The sequence below is a fragment of the Megascapheus bottae genome, chromosome 14, assembly GCF_031878675.1.
Source record: "Megascapheus bottae isolate mThoBot1 chromosome 14, mThoBot2.hap1, whole genome shotgun sequence".
NCBI classification, from domain to species: domain Eukaryota; kingdom Metazoa; phylum Chordata; class Mammalia; order Rodentia; family Geomyidae; genus Megascapheus; species Megascapheus bottae.
In genome coordinates this window covers 14,802,018-14,817,195 of record NC_143522.1, presented here as the reverse complement: position 1 = coordinate 14,817,195, position 15,178 = coordinate 14,802,018, and the positions used below count along the sequence as shown (strand labels likewise).

Genomic DNA, 15,178 nt, shown 5'->3' with positions numbered 1-15,178 from the left:
TGCCTCATTACACCCAAAATCTAAATCTGGAAGCTTAAAGACATGAGTGGCTGATGTGGGAGCTCGTTCGTGAGGCATCTTTAAGTGAAAAAAAACCAGGCTAGTGTGACAGCTTCCAAAATGTGACTCCAGTGCCTGGCAAAGAGTGGGCGCTCAATTAGTACTTGTTAAATGAGTGAATGAACTTCTTTAAAAACAAAATAACACAGCCTTGGTTGCAGATGCTTAGGAATTAGGCTAGAAAGACAGATACCAGAATTCCTCCACTGGTTGCCACAGTAGAGCAGGAAGAACGGATATTCTTTTGGTTTTGGTTTTGGTTTTTCCTAAATGTCTGAGAAAGTCAAATGTATGATTTTGTAGTAAGGAAATCATTAATTCCATTCTGTATGGAGTTTGTTGTTCTACAAATAATAACCATATACACAAAGAAAGATGTGACTGACACCAAACTCCACAACACCCACCACCCCCCGGCACACACACACACACACACAACCTCCCTACCTCCCACTCGCCTCATCTCAGGGAAAGCTTCTCCTCCTTCCCTTTTCTATCTGGGTTTCAGGATGCTGGAGAGTGAAGCTACTACTTTCCAGTGTTAGCCTCCTCAGGATTGGAGCTCCATACAGCATCCAACCTCTAGCCTCAACTCTTGGAGAAATCCAGAAAAGCTAGCCTGCCCCTCTCCCTGGCCCTGCCCCTATGGCCACAACACACTCTTCAACTCTGGAAGAGAATCTAGTTGGGACCAGAGAACAACTGTCACCATGACCAAGTTACAGAACAAATGCTAAAGACCAAACTCCCAAGCTGGGAACTTAACCTGGAAGGCTAAAATTCAAAAGATGGTGGTTCAAGGCCAACCCAAGCTAAAGGGTTCACAAGACTTCCTCTTGATCCATATCAGGCATTCTAGTGTGTGCCTGTCACCACAAAATACATGAGAGGCTGAGAATGGGAGGATTATGGTGCCAGGCCAGGCCAGGCAGGAAGTCCATGAAAACTCCATCTCTACAGAGGGAAGCTGGGTGTGATAGCACATGCCTGTGATTCTAACAATGACACATGGGTCCCAGCTCAGGGCAGGAAGTGAGACCCTATCTCAAAGAATAACTGGTTCAAACCCCAGTACCACCAAAGAAAAGAAGGGAGGAAGAGAAGAACCTCAGTAACTATTTCCCTTCTCTTTCCACATCTTCCTACCTCTTTTTTCTGATTTCAGCCCAAAGCCAGAATCTAAGATGCTGTACTTCTCATGTCTCTTTAGTTCAGGTCAGCTCAAGGCAGGCAAGGAACTATAACAACTCAGAGAAAGGGAAATCTCCCGTGTTCAGGTAGAGCCAGCACCACACCCATCTCACTAATTAGCAACAGGTAGGATCAATTTGGAGAGAGAGAGAGAGAGAGAGAGAGAGAGAGAGAGACAGAGAGAGAGAGAGACAGACAGACAGACAGAGACAGAGAGAGAGAGAGAGAGAGAGAGAGGAGAGAGAGAGAGAGAGAGAGAGAGAGAGAGAGAGAGGTTATTTGAACAAGTCATTGGCTCTTGGTTCCTGGGCCAACAAACCCAGATGAAAGGCTGGCCTGGTAGTTCTTGCCAGAAAGGAGAAAAATGGAGAGTCCTCACAATGTGGAGATGTGCCAGGCTCCACTAGGGCCTGGTTTCATAGTTCCTCTTGTTTCTTTTTTTCATATATTTTCTATTGTAATTAATAGAAGGGTTACATGATATTTGCCAGATAGAAGGTACATTAATTCCCATACATTGATTCCCTTCCACATGTCTTGGTCCCCATTTCCCTCCCCCCCACCTGTTGGGGGCCGAGTAACGCCATGTGTTACTTCTGCTGAGGCTTGTAGTAGGAATAAAACACGTGGATCTCTTTGCCCTGTCCATCTTGTACACTGATAGGTTCCCTCACCCAATATAAGGAGGAGGGATTTAGGGAATAGAGAGAGAGAGAGATCTTCCTGCCCTGATGAAGCTGAGAGGTGTGGCGTCTCTGTTCGTGCTCCGGGGTAAGAAGGCTGGGTGCGGGAGAACATTGGGCCCCTTCCTCTCACGGCTTGGCCTAGTCGGGGTGTGTTTTTCCCCATCCCCCTACTAGTAGAGGGGGACCGGGGACGAAGGACCCCGACACCCACCACCACCCCTCATCTTGTTTTCCCCCTTCCCTATCCAATTTCAAATAACCAAATACAAATATATCTGATATATCAGGTAACAAAGTGAGATAACCAAGGGACAGCAAAAGAGACAGAGATAACATAATACATTAAGGACAACAATCACTCATTATATGGCTTTTGTTTCTATATCCTAGAGGTCCTTTCAATTAGCTTCATACTATATGGCCTTTTGTATCAAGGTTTTGTTCTATTGCAAATCTCTGCGAGGAGAGTCCAAGGTTTCTACTGATTATGACAAATGAGGGAAACCATTGAGCCTAAGTTCCTTTGAGTCTGGCTTACTTCACTTAATATGATTTTTTCTAAGTCTTTCCATTTCCTAACAAATGGGGCGATGTCATTCTTTCTGACAGCAGCATAGAATTCCATTGTGTACAAATACCACATCTTGTTGATCCATTCATCAACTGAGGGACAGTTGATGCCAGTCCTGGGCATGGGCTCAGGGCCTGAGCACTGTCCCTGGATTTTTTCTCAAGGCTAGGGCTCTACCACTTGAGCCACAGCACCACTTCTGGCTTTTTGCTACGTATGTGGTACCAAGGAATCGAACCCAGGTCTTCATGCATGCTAGGCAAGCGCTCTACCACTAGGCCAAACTCCTGGCCCCTCCTCTTGTTTCTTAGTGACCCACAACAAGCAGGCCTGCAGCTCCTGGAGAAATCTTGCCTCCAGCTTCTGTGATTAGTACAGGCAAGGTCTAGGAAACCACAAAATGGAAAGACTTTGAGTCACGTCTGAGAAGTGTCATCTCACAGCCCAGACCCCAAAGGCCCTGAATCCAGACAGCCTACCACTCGCAGCGGCTTCCTGGGCCTGCAATAAGGGGATAAGAATTCCAACATTTCCTGGTCATTGAAGAGATTTGGTGAGACAATGTAGGTAAAACGTTTCCCATTTTAGCTTGTATCTTAGAGTCCTACGTGTAGCCAGAATTATGAGTACTTTCTTTTTAATTTTTTATTGTAATGGTAAGGTACAGAAGGATTACAGTTACATAAATCAGGTATTAGTACTTTCTTCTCTAAAAGTTGTTTTTCCCCCATGTGATATTTAATTGACAATATTGTACCTACCTATCATGCTGTTTGAAGTATATTTATATTGTGCAATGATCAGACCTAGCCACTTAACTTAAAAATTAACCCACATAGTTAACATGTTATGGCAGGAACAGCTAAGATCTACTCTCAACAATGCTCAATAATACAATATCTCATCACTGGCTACTGCCACCCTGCTGGACAACAGAACACTCTCTCTCTCTCTCTCTCTCTCCCTCCCTCTCTCTCTCTCTCTCTCTCTCTCTCTCTCTCTCTCTCTCTCTCTCTCTCTCTCTCTCCCCATCTCTCCCTCTCTCTCTCTCCCTCTATTGTGTGTGTGTGTGTATGTGTGTGTGTGTGTGTGTGTCCGTTTGTCCATGCTGCTACTGGGGCTTGAACTCTTCTTGCCCTCCTCTCCTTCTAGTTTATTACATGTTAATAGGTGATAATAGTCTCTGCCCAGGTTGGATTTGAACCTCAATCCTGAGTAGTTAGGATCATAGGTGTGGGCCACAAACACCCTGCGACTACAGCTCTTTTGAACATACTCTATCCCACCACAATTCGGCATCCTTAATCAGCATCTCTCCCAACACTTCCAGTATCCCAGCTTCCCAGTTTTATTCTTACGATTCAGCTCTTATTCTTATCCTTTAGCTCTAAGCATGAACACTAATTTCCTCATAGCTTCTTGCTGAGAAGGGTGCTAGAAAGGATAAGAAAACTGGACTTCGCTTTAAGTGCTGTTCTGTTTCTCTATGCCTCAGTTTCCCCTTGTATAACAAGGTAAATATGACCGTAGTAACTCCCTCTAAGACTGATGGTAAGGATTGAAGGGGGTGAAATATAGAAGGTCCTTGAACAGAGTCTGCCCCTAAGTGCTTGATAGATTTTTAGTTTGCATTCTCCCCCAGCTCCATCCTTCCAAATTAGGTCTCCATAGTTCTCAGAGCCCCTGGTATTTTTTCCTTTAGAACACTCGTCATAATGTTTAATTATATACTTGTGCTGTCTAGTTGCCTTCCCACCAAAGCTGAAATTCTATGAGGAAAAAAACCAAATGTCTCTTACGATTGTGGCTGTATTCCCAGAACCTGATACAATGCCTGTAGATAGTATGTATTTAATAAATATCTATTGGATGAATAAATGACTGAATGGAAAAAATGAATAGAATATTAGCGCTGGCATGGATGACTGGCTATGGTCTCTTCCAGTTCTGAGAGACTCCGACTACCCTGTATTTTTGACAATTTTTGGAAGAAAAACTTAAAATGAGCCCCCGAGATGCTGTTTTTCTCCCCTGGGAAAGTCCCAGGATGGTTTCTGCTGACAGGCTTCTCAACACTCAAGTTGTTGTGAGATTTACCCTGACTATTTTTTTAAGCCTGAGAGGGAGTCTACTGAATTTCCAACAAGGCCTCGCTCCACTCCCTCAGAGCTGCCACTACACAAGGCACTGGCATGGCAGAGGTACCCAGGCCAGGCATATGGGCCTTCCCATAGCAGCACGGACAGCAGACCTGAGCCAAGGAAGACCAACCCTCAAGGAAGAAAAGATGACCACAGCAACCCATGTCCTTTTTCTTTTCCATTGTCCAGAGAGGACATCACAGTAGCCAGAACCATACTTCAGGTGGCCCTGAGCATTGTAAATCCACCCCCAATTATCAAGTACCTGGGTGCTCCCCAGAACTCCTCCAGAGATTTGGTAAATACCAAAGCTGCCACTCTAATGAGAAGAAATCTGGTAGCTGTGGGCAGTGCCACACTGGACATTGGAGGGAAGTAACCAATTCCCTGTCCTTGTCTCCCCTCACTCTGGAGGTGATGTTAGTACAGCCTTCCCCAGTCTCCCCAAATACCACCACCTGCTCTGAGGCCCAGCTAAACTATTATGCTGTGAGTATGAATCTGCAGAGCTTTAAATATAGGGATACCCTTCTCTCCTTCTTAAAAATTCTAACTTAATTGGTATGAGGTATAACATGCGTTTGGGATTTTTAATACGGTGGCTTTCAAAATTCAAAGGTAATAGGTATAAGGTACAACTGGAGTTGAAGCTTGAATATACTAGATCTAAGTTGCAACCAAATTTGAGAATTTACAGTTCTAACTTACCCTTACTACCCAGTTCCAATCACTACAGCAAGCATCCCACAACAGTCTTCTAAGCAGATGCCAGAGCTGCTGGTTCAGAAGCACACTGCCAACCTCTAAGAATTCCAGAACCTCACTAGAAAGTCCATCCTAAGTCCCGAAGTCTTTATGTCCTACAACTACAGGCAACTGACTGAATCAGGATCCAGGTCCTCAGAACCCAGGGGACCATAAAACACAATTGTGAAAGAGTTCCAAAGTCATCTTTATCAGCATTTTCTCCCAGGTCCACCATTCCTGACTCTGCAACCTCTGGCAAGTTAGTGACCATCCTCCATCCTCGCTTTCCTCATCTGTGCAATGGGAATAGCATTACCCAATACTTCCTCACTGCATCCTCACCATCCTAGCTGTAAAGCACTTAATGCATTTGCTGGCATCTGGGAAGGGCTCCATACACCATAGTCAATGCGAAAGTAGCAAATGGCTCTGTTTGCTGCTGTTGGGTGCTTTATCCTTTCACTTTATTTTTCTCCTTTAAAGGGGCTTGAATACCTCAATGGCTGCCAATCTCAGGGATATCATGTGTGTGTGTTCGCACGCGCGCCAGCTCTGGGGCTTGAACTCAGAGCCTCAAGCACTGTCCCCTAGGGACTCAAGATTGTCACTCTACCAGTTGAGCTGCAGCACTTGTGACTTTTCAGTACTTAAATTCAGGTGAGAGTCTTAGGGATTTTCTCACCTGGGCTGGCTTCAAGCCTCCATCCTCAGAGCGCAATCTCTGAGTAGCTAGGATTACAAGTGTGAGCCACTGGTGCCCAGAATTTTTAAATCTTCTTTGATCTCTTTTCTCGCCAAACTTTGCCAACTCTTTGAGTTAAATTTTCTTCTTCTCTACACCTCCACTTTCTCATTAGTAAAGTGAGATGGTTAACGTACTTACGCTCATGTCTGCTTAAAGATGCAATGAACTCACAAGTATAGAGTGCTGAGCACAAGGCCTGGCACTTGGTCACTCCCTAAGCCAAAGCTTTTAGAGAAAATAGACAACAACTGTTCCCATCGTTGAGTTGAGGTTCTGCTGGCGGTCCTCTCCACCCAAGGCATAGAAAGGACACCTTGGTAAAGGCTCTGGGGAGCCCAGGGAAGAGGTGGTCCTAGCTCGCCTCATCTTTGTGGGGTAATGCTGAAGAATGCTGACTCCAGCTTGGGGCCCCTCTCAGCTCTCCCCATCTGCCTCACTCCATTTAGCTCTGGCAATCCAATTCCCTTTTCTCTACCCGGAAATCGATGTTTAATTAACACATTATTGGGAAAATAAACACAGTCTTCAACGGGACTACAATGAAGCTAATGCAGCTCAGCTTGGGGGCTGCAGCCCAACCCCTCAGTCAGTCCTATTCCTTCCCTTGAAACCAAGAAAAAGTTCCCACTTTTTGGAGCCCGCCAGCCTGGATGCTCCTACCTCTTCCTTCTCAGGAACTTCCTCCTTGGCTCTGGCCAGTGGACGCCAGTGCCTTCTTTCCTTTACCTCATAATGCAAGAGGATGAAGAATGGACTTGCTGCCATGGCTCATGGGGAGAAGGGGAACACTCCTGACAGCCCATGGGGGAGGCTGTGGATATTACATTTCCCCCTTCACTCTACACACTCACCCAAATCCAGACTCAGCACCTCTCTTACCCTGGCTGGGGGAGGGGTAGGAGGCCAGAGTGCTGAGCAGGATGAGCACTCTTCAGAGGCCCTGTCCAGGCCTCAGAACTCAGAAGCCAATCAAAGACCTCCCTCAGAGGCACCTCCTCTTCTAAACCTCTATGCAAGTGTTCCAGCTCCCACCACCCCCCTCTCTTCTCTAAGGCTTTGTGAGGAGGTTGGTACAAAGTCTCTAGGTTCCGATCCAGACTTGGATTCAAAGTCTCCTATTCTTACCAGACAATTCTAAACACACTACCTAATCCCTCAGACCCTCCGCTTCCTCAAGTGAGGACACTTGCCTGTGGACTCGAAGCAGCAGAGCCCGACGCTCGGTGAAGAGCAGCTGCTAGATAACTCTCCCTCTGGCAGACATGCTAAGTGCCAAACTCTCCTGCCAGGATGGTTAGAAAGTAGGAAACTCAAATACTGGTAGACTTCAGGTTTTCTTTCTTCTCCCATCCCACACCACCCAAGCTTCCCCCCGTAAGGAAATCAAGAAGAAAGTAACTGAGACACAGGAAATAGATTTCCAAAGAGTCATCAAAAAGACAAGAAGTGGATCCATCCCTGAGCCAACAACCCTCCATTCTCTTACCCTGGAATGTTTGGGACCAGTAATGATATTTTCAGCAAGTCCTCAGCATCAGACTAAAGGGAGCAGGGGACAGACCAACTGAGGGGATGTGGCACATGGTGAAGACCGGAAGCTTCAAAGCCAGGCCTGCCACTCTCTACCTGAGAGACCTAGGATCCGTGACTCAACCTCTTTCTGCTTCAGTTACTTTTGTGTAAGGCAGAAGTGATATCTGTTCCTCCCCTGCTGCATTGTTGCCGGGTTGAGAAAATGTAGGTAAGTGCTAAGCATAGTACCAGGCTTGATCAGGAGTCAAATGCTGGCTAGTAGCATAGGAGTAGTATGTATCACTGTAGACGCCATTACTAGTGAGAATAATTAGAAGATTCGGGTGGAAGTCGATGTTTCGCTAGGGAACAACTCACCATCCAGCTACCGTCTTATCTTGAAATTATATTTTCTTCTCTAGCATCCCCCTTCCTCTTACTGTCCCATTAAGAGAAAGTGGGTAATGTCATTTCAAAGAAGGATGACCATACATTTTATCATCCAAATGAGGACACTGTGGAACATTAATAGTTATCTGAAGACATAAGCCTAAGCACAAACTGTCTATAAACCAGGACATCTGGTGAAGACATCTCAAGGTCACACAGGGGTAATTTCAATGCCCTGCTTCAAGGTCCTAAGAAAAGATAAGCTTTGCCTGGTCCTCAGACTCTACTTTGCTCTAGCCAGCCCATGAAACTCCCTTACACACTCTCTCTCTCTCTCTCTCTCTCTCTCTCTCTCTCTCTCTCTCTCTCTCTCTCTCACACACACACACACACACACACACACACACACATACACCTTCAGAGAATGGCCTTGACTAGCACTCAGTGACTGATGTCCTTAGAATGTAGCCCATTAAGGCCCATATGACCTTGAGAGGTTTTTTCTCCAGAAATCCTTTAGCTCTGCGGGAGTTTCATTCCTGGCATTCTGCTTCACCAAGACCTTACTCCCTTCTAACCAAGGATGAAAAACCATCCAGAGACCTTAGGCAACTACCACAAGGGCAGTTAGAAAACCATGATTCTACCTGTGTCTCTGCATCCGACATTGTGTAGAACTTGCAATAAGTCATTATCTTTTTCTGGGCCTCAATGTTGTGCTCTGTATTTGAGGACACTGAATGAGAAGGTAGCTCACCTCCCTTCTACCTTTAACAGCATAATATAAGGAGTCATGAGCTTGGCCTCTGCTGTAAGATAGATCTGAATTCAAGTCCTTGTTCTGTCATTTTATCAAGTTATTTTTATCTCAATCTGCTCTATTAACCAAGAAGATTCTTCTACTAGACTGTTCTGGCTTGTTTGGGAAATTAAGGGAGATGCCATACATAAAAGATATACTTGGCACTGTACTTGGTATCCTTGCATTACCATTTCTCTGCCCTGGTGGTGGTGGTGGTGGTGATGATGATGATGATGGCAATGATGACTAATATTAGAAGGGCTTGTGAAGGAAGCAGCATGACTGAGCTGGAAATAGAGAAGGCCTTTCTACTGAACCCAGGAAGCTGAATTTGGTAATTTCTCTAGTAGATCTGGATTTACAGACAGAGCTAAGGCAGCTGGAAACAAAATTCCACTTCCCCAGAAAATAGGCTTCCCACAATGCAACAGAAAGAAAACCCCCCCAAACCAAAATCATGTGACTCTTTGCACTCCAATCAGCCAGTAGTTTTGTGCAGCGCTTATTATGTGCCAAGCAATGTACTAGGGAGTGAGTGGGAACACAGCAACCAGTAAAAACAAACATCCCTGACCGCATAGAGCTTACGTTCCAGAGGCAGAGATAAACCACATCAGCCATAGGCAAATATTCACTAGTAATTAGTCAATTAGAATTTAAAAGAGGGCACTCCTGGACACAAAAGCAGAGGGCTGAGATAAGGGGATTGCTTTAGAAAACAGGTGAGGAAAGATTTCACCAATGAAGTGTCACATGGACACTCCCATCCAGGGAGGGGGTGGGAGCTGCCCCCATGCACAGCCTCACTTCGGCCACCTGTCGCTAACACAGGCATGCAGAGCACTTGCTTCATCTGCAGAATGGCCAGAGCTGCAGCATAACCACGGGTCCCCAGCAGATACAGACTTGGGCTTGACCACAACTGGGACAGACACCCAGACAGCCCATTGCAAGGCCTGGAGCCATACAAGGGATGCTGCCCATTTGGGCAAGGATCCCTTCACTCACACCCCCTGCCCCACTGCTCATTTGAGGGGGTCACAGAAGGAGAACCTGGCCCAGGGATGCCCAGAGCAATGTCTTGTCTGTGTTTAGCACTACAATGCACCTCCAAGGTATCTAGCTCCCCCAGTCTCCTCTTTCTCCGACAATGACGTAACCCTCTCTCCCAAACTCCTCAAGGTCAGCCTGAGGAAAGAAAAGGAACAACAGCAAGGTAGGCCAATTGTCATTTTGCTCTGAAGATGTTTTTGTTTGTTTGTTTGTTTGTTTTTAGGCCAAATGTTTTCCAATTTCACTTATAATTGCTAATAAAGAAGGACACCTCTAGCTAAAGGAGAGGGAAGATGGCGTCTGGAAGTGAAAGCAGCCAGTATCCAGGACAGAACAGAGGGTCTCGGGCTGCCCTCTCCAGCCTCCTCAGGGCTGCAGCCTTCCACAAGGCCGCAGTACTCAGGGATGGCTGATGCCGGGAGACCAGGGCCTTCCTCCAAGCTCAGCCCAGGGCTCTGCGGAAGTGGCAGGGGAACCCCTTCATTTCACCCACCTCAATCCCTTCTCCCCCTTCAGTCTGCATCCGCCCACCAGTCACCCACGCGCACACCACACACAGCCCAGGGGCCGCTTCCTACAAGAGATGCAGCAGCATCTTCCCCTCTACCCTCTACTGTCTTGAAAACTATTCCCCTCTCCCCTCCACCAAACGGCCTTGCTTTTCACCTTCCTCCTGCCCCTCACGATACACCTCTCCAGAACCACTCAGACACACACACACACACACACACACACACACACACACACACACACACACACTGCAGGCAGCCTCCTGCCTGGACCATACGCACAGGACCGCCCATCCCATGTTATCCAATTTAGAGGAGCACGGCCAGATGACCCAATGCAAACACCTCCGCAACCCCTACCCAAAAGGCAAAACAAAAGCCACCAAGGATTTCAAGACACAGCCTCATCTATGGAGCAGAGAGCTAGGTTGGACAAAGACATCACTCCATCCTCCCGACGAACCATGACAAGCGACGGAAATGTTCTGCAGTGCCCTCTGGTTTAACACAGCCCACTGCTCAGGGCAGTGTGTGCTGGTGTGTATGAGAGCGGGTGCCCAGGTGGATGGGGGTAGGGGCTGTGTCTATGCTGCAAGCATCAAATATCCCCCCCACAAAGGTAACCCAATCCAGTTTCTGCTTTCCCCCGTAACCTTCCTCCACTGTGCCGCACACATAGATTTCATGGATGGTTAAATTGGATCATTATCATCCGGTGCTTATTTGCCCCCCCCCCAAAAATCATTAATGTCATCTACTTCCATTCCAATCAACCCCTCATGTGGTCCCCTCCCCCAAAGACCCTCCAACATGCTAATCCCATGAACTGCGACACACCACAGCATTTGGAAAAGAATAATGGCGAGAGGAAAGAAAGCAGTTGCGGAAAGAAGATGAAGCTCTAACATTACCGCATTCCCCGTATGAAGATGGGGGGAAAGGAGCCATGGTGCAGAGGGAGAGGTGGCGGGGGAAGGTAAATGGGAACGAAAGGAAACAAAAACCAAGCCCATGGATGACCATGTATATGGGAGAGTGAGTGTGCAAAAGAAGAGTGTGTCAGCAAGCGTGTGTGTGGATGTGGCGACTTAGCCCTCCTATCAGAAGGCTGCATCCATGTGGCATGTAGGAAAGGCCATCATACCACTGTTGTGTTGCAAAAAAAAAAAAAAAAAGAGCCGCAGAGCCATCAGAATCAGAATTTCCTCCGGAAGATGGAAGGGGGAGAAAGGGAAGTGCATGGAGACAGAAAGCAGGATCATGGCAGAATTGGGAGAGAATGGAACGGGAAAATTGATGGTGGGGTGGGGGGAAAAATTGCACGCACACAGAGACACAAACATACACAATACCCAAGCGCCAACCCCACCGCTGCACTCCTCTTCCAAGACTGACAACCTGGCCCCCAATCTCTCCGCTGCCTCTCTGAGTCCCCAAAGCTGGTGCTGATAGATTTCTGTATCTCAATTTTGCAGCAGTGAGTTAATTACAGTCAAGCCCCCCTCACCAAATTAACCCCTCCCCTTCTTCCCTTTTATTTTTCTCTAAAAGGTCAATTGAAGAATAATGTGTTTTTAGAGATAATGGATTAATTTTTTTTTTGGCAAGGAGCGAGAAAAAGGGGGAATGCAGGACAGAAATTCTGCAAACCAGTGACTTTCGACCTCACCTCCATGTCTCCTCTCATCTCCACTCACTGGAGCATCTCATCTCCCATTCTCCAACCGTTCCCTTTCCCCCACTACCCAAAAAAAAAAAAAAGACCTTCCTACCATGCACATCGACAAACACACCAAACCGCCACCCAATCTCAGTAGCTGATCTCAAAACCCCAAGCATCAATCCACCTAAATACATCCTTTCTCCTTATATAAGCAGCAAATCATCAACATAGTCAGTAGAAACGCAGCATTAAAAAGAAATCAACAAAAACAGAGGTCAGATTGCCCCATCAGTCCCCCAATCATTAATAATAGGGAGATACCAGAAAAGCAAAGGCGTATTTGTCTTACAAAATCTAAAATCCTTTTGATTTCTGGCACCCTCCCCCCTCTTAAGAGGCAATTTTCTTAAATTATTATTTCACTAGAAATGGCCGGTAAGCGCAAAAAAAAAAAAAAGCCATTCGCACAGTCCAGTTGTTTTGCTTTCTTTCTTTTTTTTTAAATAAAATTTAACCCAGCCCTGTTGCTCACTTTCATAGGGAACTTCCAATGTCCAGCCTTTTTCCTATCTTCCAGAAGGAAGACTGGCACATAGGATGAAGCCAGAGGCTGCAGAAAATGGGCCAAGAACCCTTAGTCCACTCCCCAATAGCAACAATATACACACACACCCCAAACAATGGGAATATCTATGTACAACTAGCGCCTGTCTAAAATACTGTGTACCCTAATACGACTTAGACAGATTAAACCTGAAGATTATAATAAAATGCCAGCTCCCCTTGTCGTTCTCCCCACCAACCCTCCAGACACGTACCCAGTAGCCCTTAGGTAAACTTGCCCATCAGAACCAGCGGGACCAATGTAACTTGAAAGACGATGCAGAAGCCCTTGAACGATGAAGGGAGGCTCTACCCAGAAAGGCACATTGAGAAAGGGCCAGTCCTTCAGGCTCCTCGGACTAACCTCCAGGTGCCCTCAGATACACTATCCCAGGAACCAAGTCACCCAGCACGCTGAGAGTTCAAATTTCCATTGGAACCCTCCTCCCAGAGGGAAATGGTCATCTGACCCCCTGAAACTACACCATTCTCCAGGTGTGACAAGTAGTCTCTTTTTCTCCTGGGACCCTCTTTGGGACCCAAGACAGAGAAAGAATTCAGAATGTTGGGGTGGCTTCTGGTGGCAGAAGAAAATACTCCCTAAAGCGGGAATGACCGAGGAAGCGGGGAAGCCAGACAGCTCCTGTTCTACCAACTCTCTAACGTGATCTGACTGAGCGCCCTCCATCCTAGGCTAGCTCCTTATGATCTCTGACCTTTGCATTTAAAAATTTTTTCAATAATAATCATAATAAATGCTAGGGAAGAGAGAACCTACATTACCTAAACCCCAACAATGGTTTGCAAATAATAATCATCATAAAAAAATTTCCCACTGTAGAATGACATTTCTGTATCCCATTTCAAAGAGGAAAGTATTTAATGGAGGAAAGGAGAAATTCTATTTTTTTTAAACAAGTAATCACAGGGTAAGTCACCTGCAAAACAGCCAAGCCCCAAAGGTTGGTATTACATCACTGGCCTAGGAAGGGCTGGGGGCTGGGGGACAGAATTTTTTTAATGTCATCAGAATAATGTTTCTAAAGCAGTTAAGTTTTGTGGTTAAAAGAGAGACAGGGAAAGAGCTGACCCAAAACTCTGGGTCCAGCACAATGCCTTGAGAAAACAATACATCGAACCAGGCTTTAAGATCACTGAGAGCTTGCAAACCCACAGTGCTTACAGAGTGGAAGTTTTCAAGCAAGCCTGCTACTAAATCATTAATATAAACAAATGGAAGGCAGAGGAGGAAGATTCCCTTGTAACCGATCCAAACAGAAGCACACACTCACACACACGCGCGCACACACACATACACACTTACATACACACTCCCTTTCCACCTTCTGTGAGTCTGCCCACCTTTGTAAGATAGCAGGAGTCAGCCTGAATTTCCAGACTCGAGATAACCTCCTCACACCCCTCAGGAAAAAAAAAAAAAATCACACACACACACACACACACACAAACACACACACACAGAGTTTTTCATCAGCTAGGGAAATCCCCCTCAATTCCATTTTGTCTTCTTGTCATTCTCAGAGTATCTTCTTTTTCTCACTTTTACTAGCCTCTTTCTCCGGAAAAAGAGACTGGGCAAGGCTTCAAAATGTTCAAGAATATCTATTTATCTATAAAAAGTACTAGCTCGTTTAAAGCCACGGGTGTACATATTATAGACTGCTAACACTCCAAACAAATAGGAGAAAGACTCAAAAAAAATTTAAGGAACAGGGTAATAAATTCAAAATATTTCTCTGAGTTTTCCAACATTTGGAGCAAATAGACGCAACTTCCAGAAGAAACCGAAAAGCCATTCTCATGGTCAGTGAAGCTCTCTCCGACAGAGCCAGTCTTTAAAAAAAAAAAGAAAAGAAAAAGAAAATCTAGGTTGGTGGCTCCCAACAGAAAACTTCTACCCTCTCAGGATTAGTCTCTTCCCAGAACTGCCTGACAACCTGAAGTGGTTTCACGTCCTGACAGCCTGTCTGTCCCCTCCCAAATCTTACCTCTCCCGTGGAACAGAAGAGTTGCGATCTGTTTGTTTGATGTTTAAGCAACTGAGTTTTGCTGGCTGTCTCTTCTTTTAAAAAGGTTCCAATTCCAGAATCTTTCTGAAGCCTTTTCTGTTCTGTTCTTTCCTTTTTCTCTCTCTCTGGGAGGGAGTGGCAGGGAAGAAGGGAGGAGAAGAAGGGAGGTGCGAAAAGCAGGTCCTTGGTGACTGGAGGTGGAGGTGGCTGGTGGCTGCGAGAGAGAGGAGGACACGCTCCCTCTCCCTCTCCCTCTCAGTGAGTTGCGAGCGAGAGGAGATGTGTAGGGCTGAGCTCTGAGCCTGAGACTGCCGGAGGAGCCCAGGAATTTCACGCTCTCCAGTGCTGGCCCCTCCCAAGCCCTCATAGACCCCAGCATTTAAAGAGACAGCAAGTTTGCTTGGCTCAGGGCTTCACCTCCTCCCAGGCTGTTTTGCAAACAGCTGAGAAGACAAAAATCAAGGAAGGGCACTTG

The 15,178-nt window shown here is 46.2% G+C and overlaps 1 protein-coding gene across 16 annotated transcripts in view; it reads right to left on the bottom strand.

Moving 5' to 3' along the window:
- The window catches only part of Nrxn3 (neurexin 3), a 1,458,248-nt gene extending 1,443,275 nt beyond the window's left edge, over positions 1 to 14,973 (bottom strand). For all 16 annotated transcript variants that reach the window (XM_090344617.1, XM_090344623.1, XM_090344627.1 and 13 more), the window contains exon 1: positions 14,683 to 14,973. The gene's annotated coding sequence lies outside the window, so the exon portion shown is untranslated. The remainder of the gene's footprint in view (positions 1 to 14,682) is intronic.
- Positions 14,974 to 15,178: the final 205 nt, after the last annotated feature.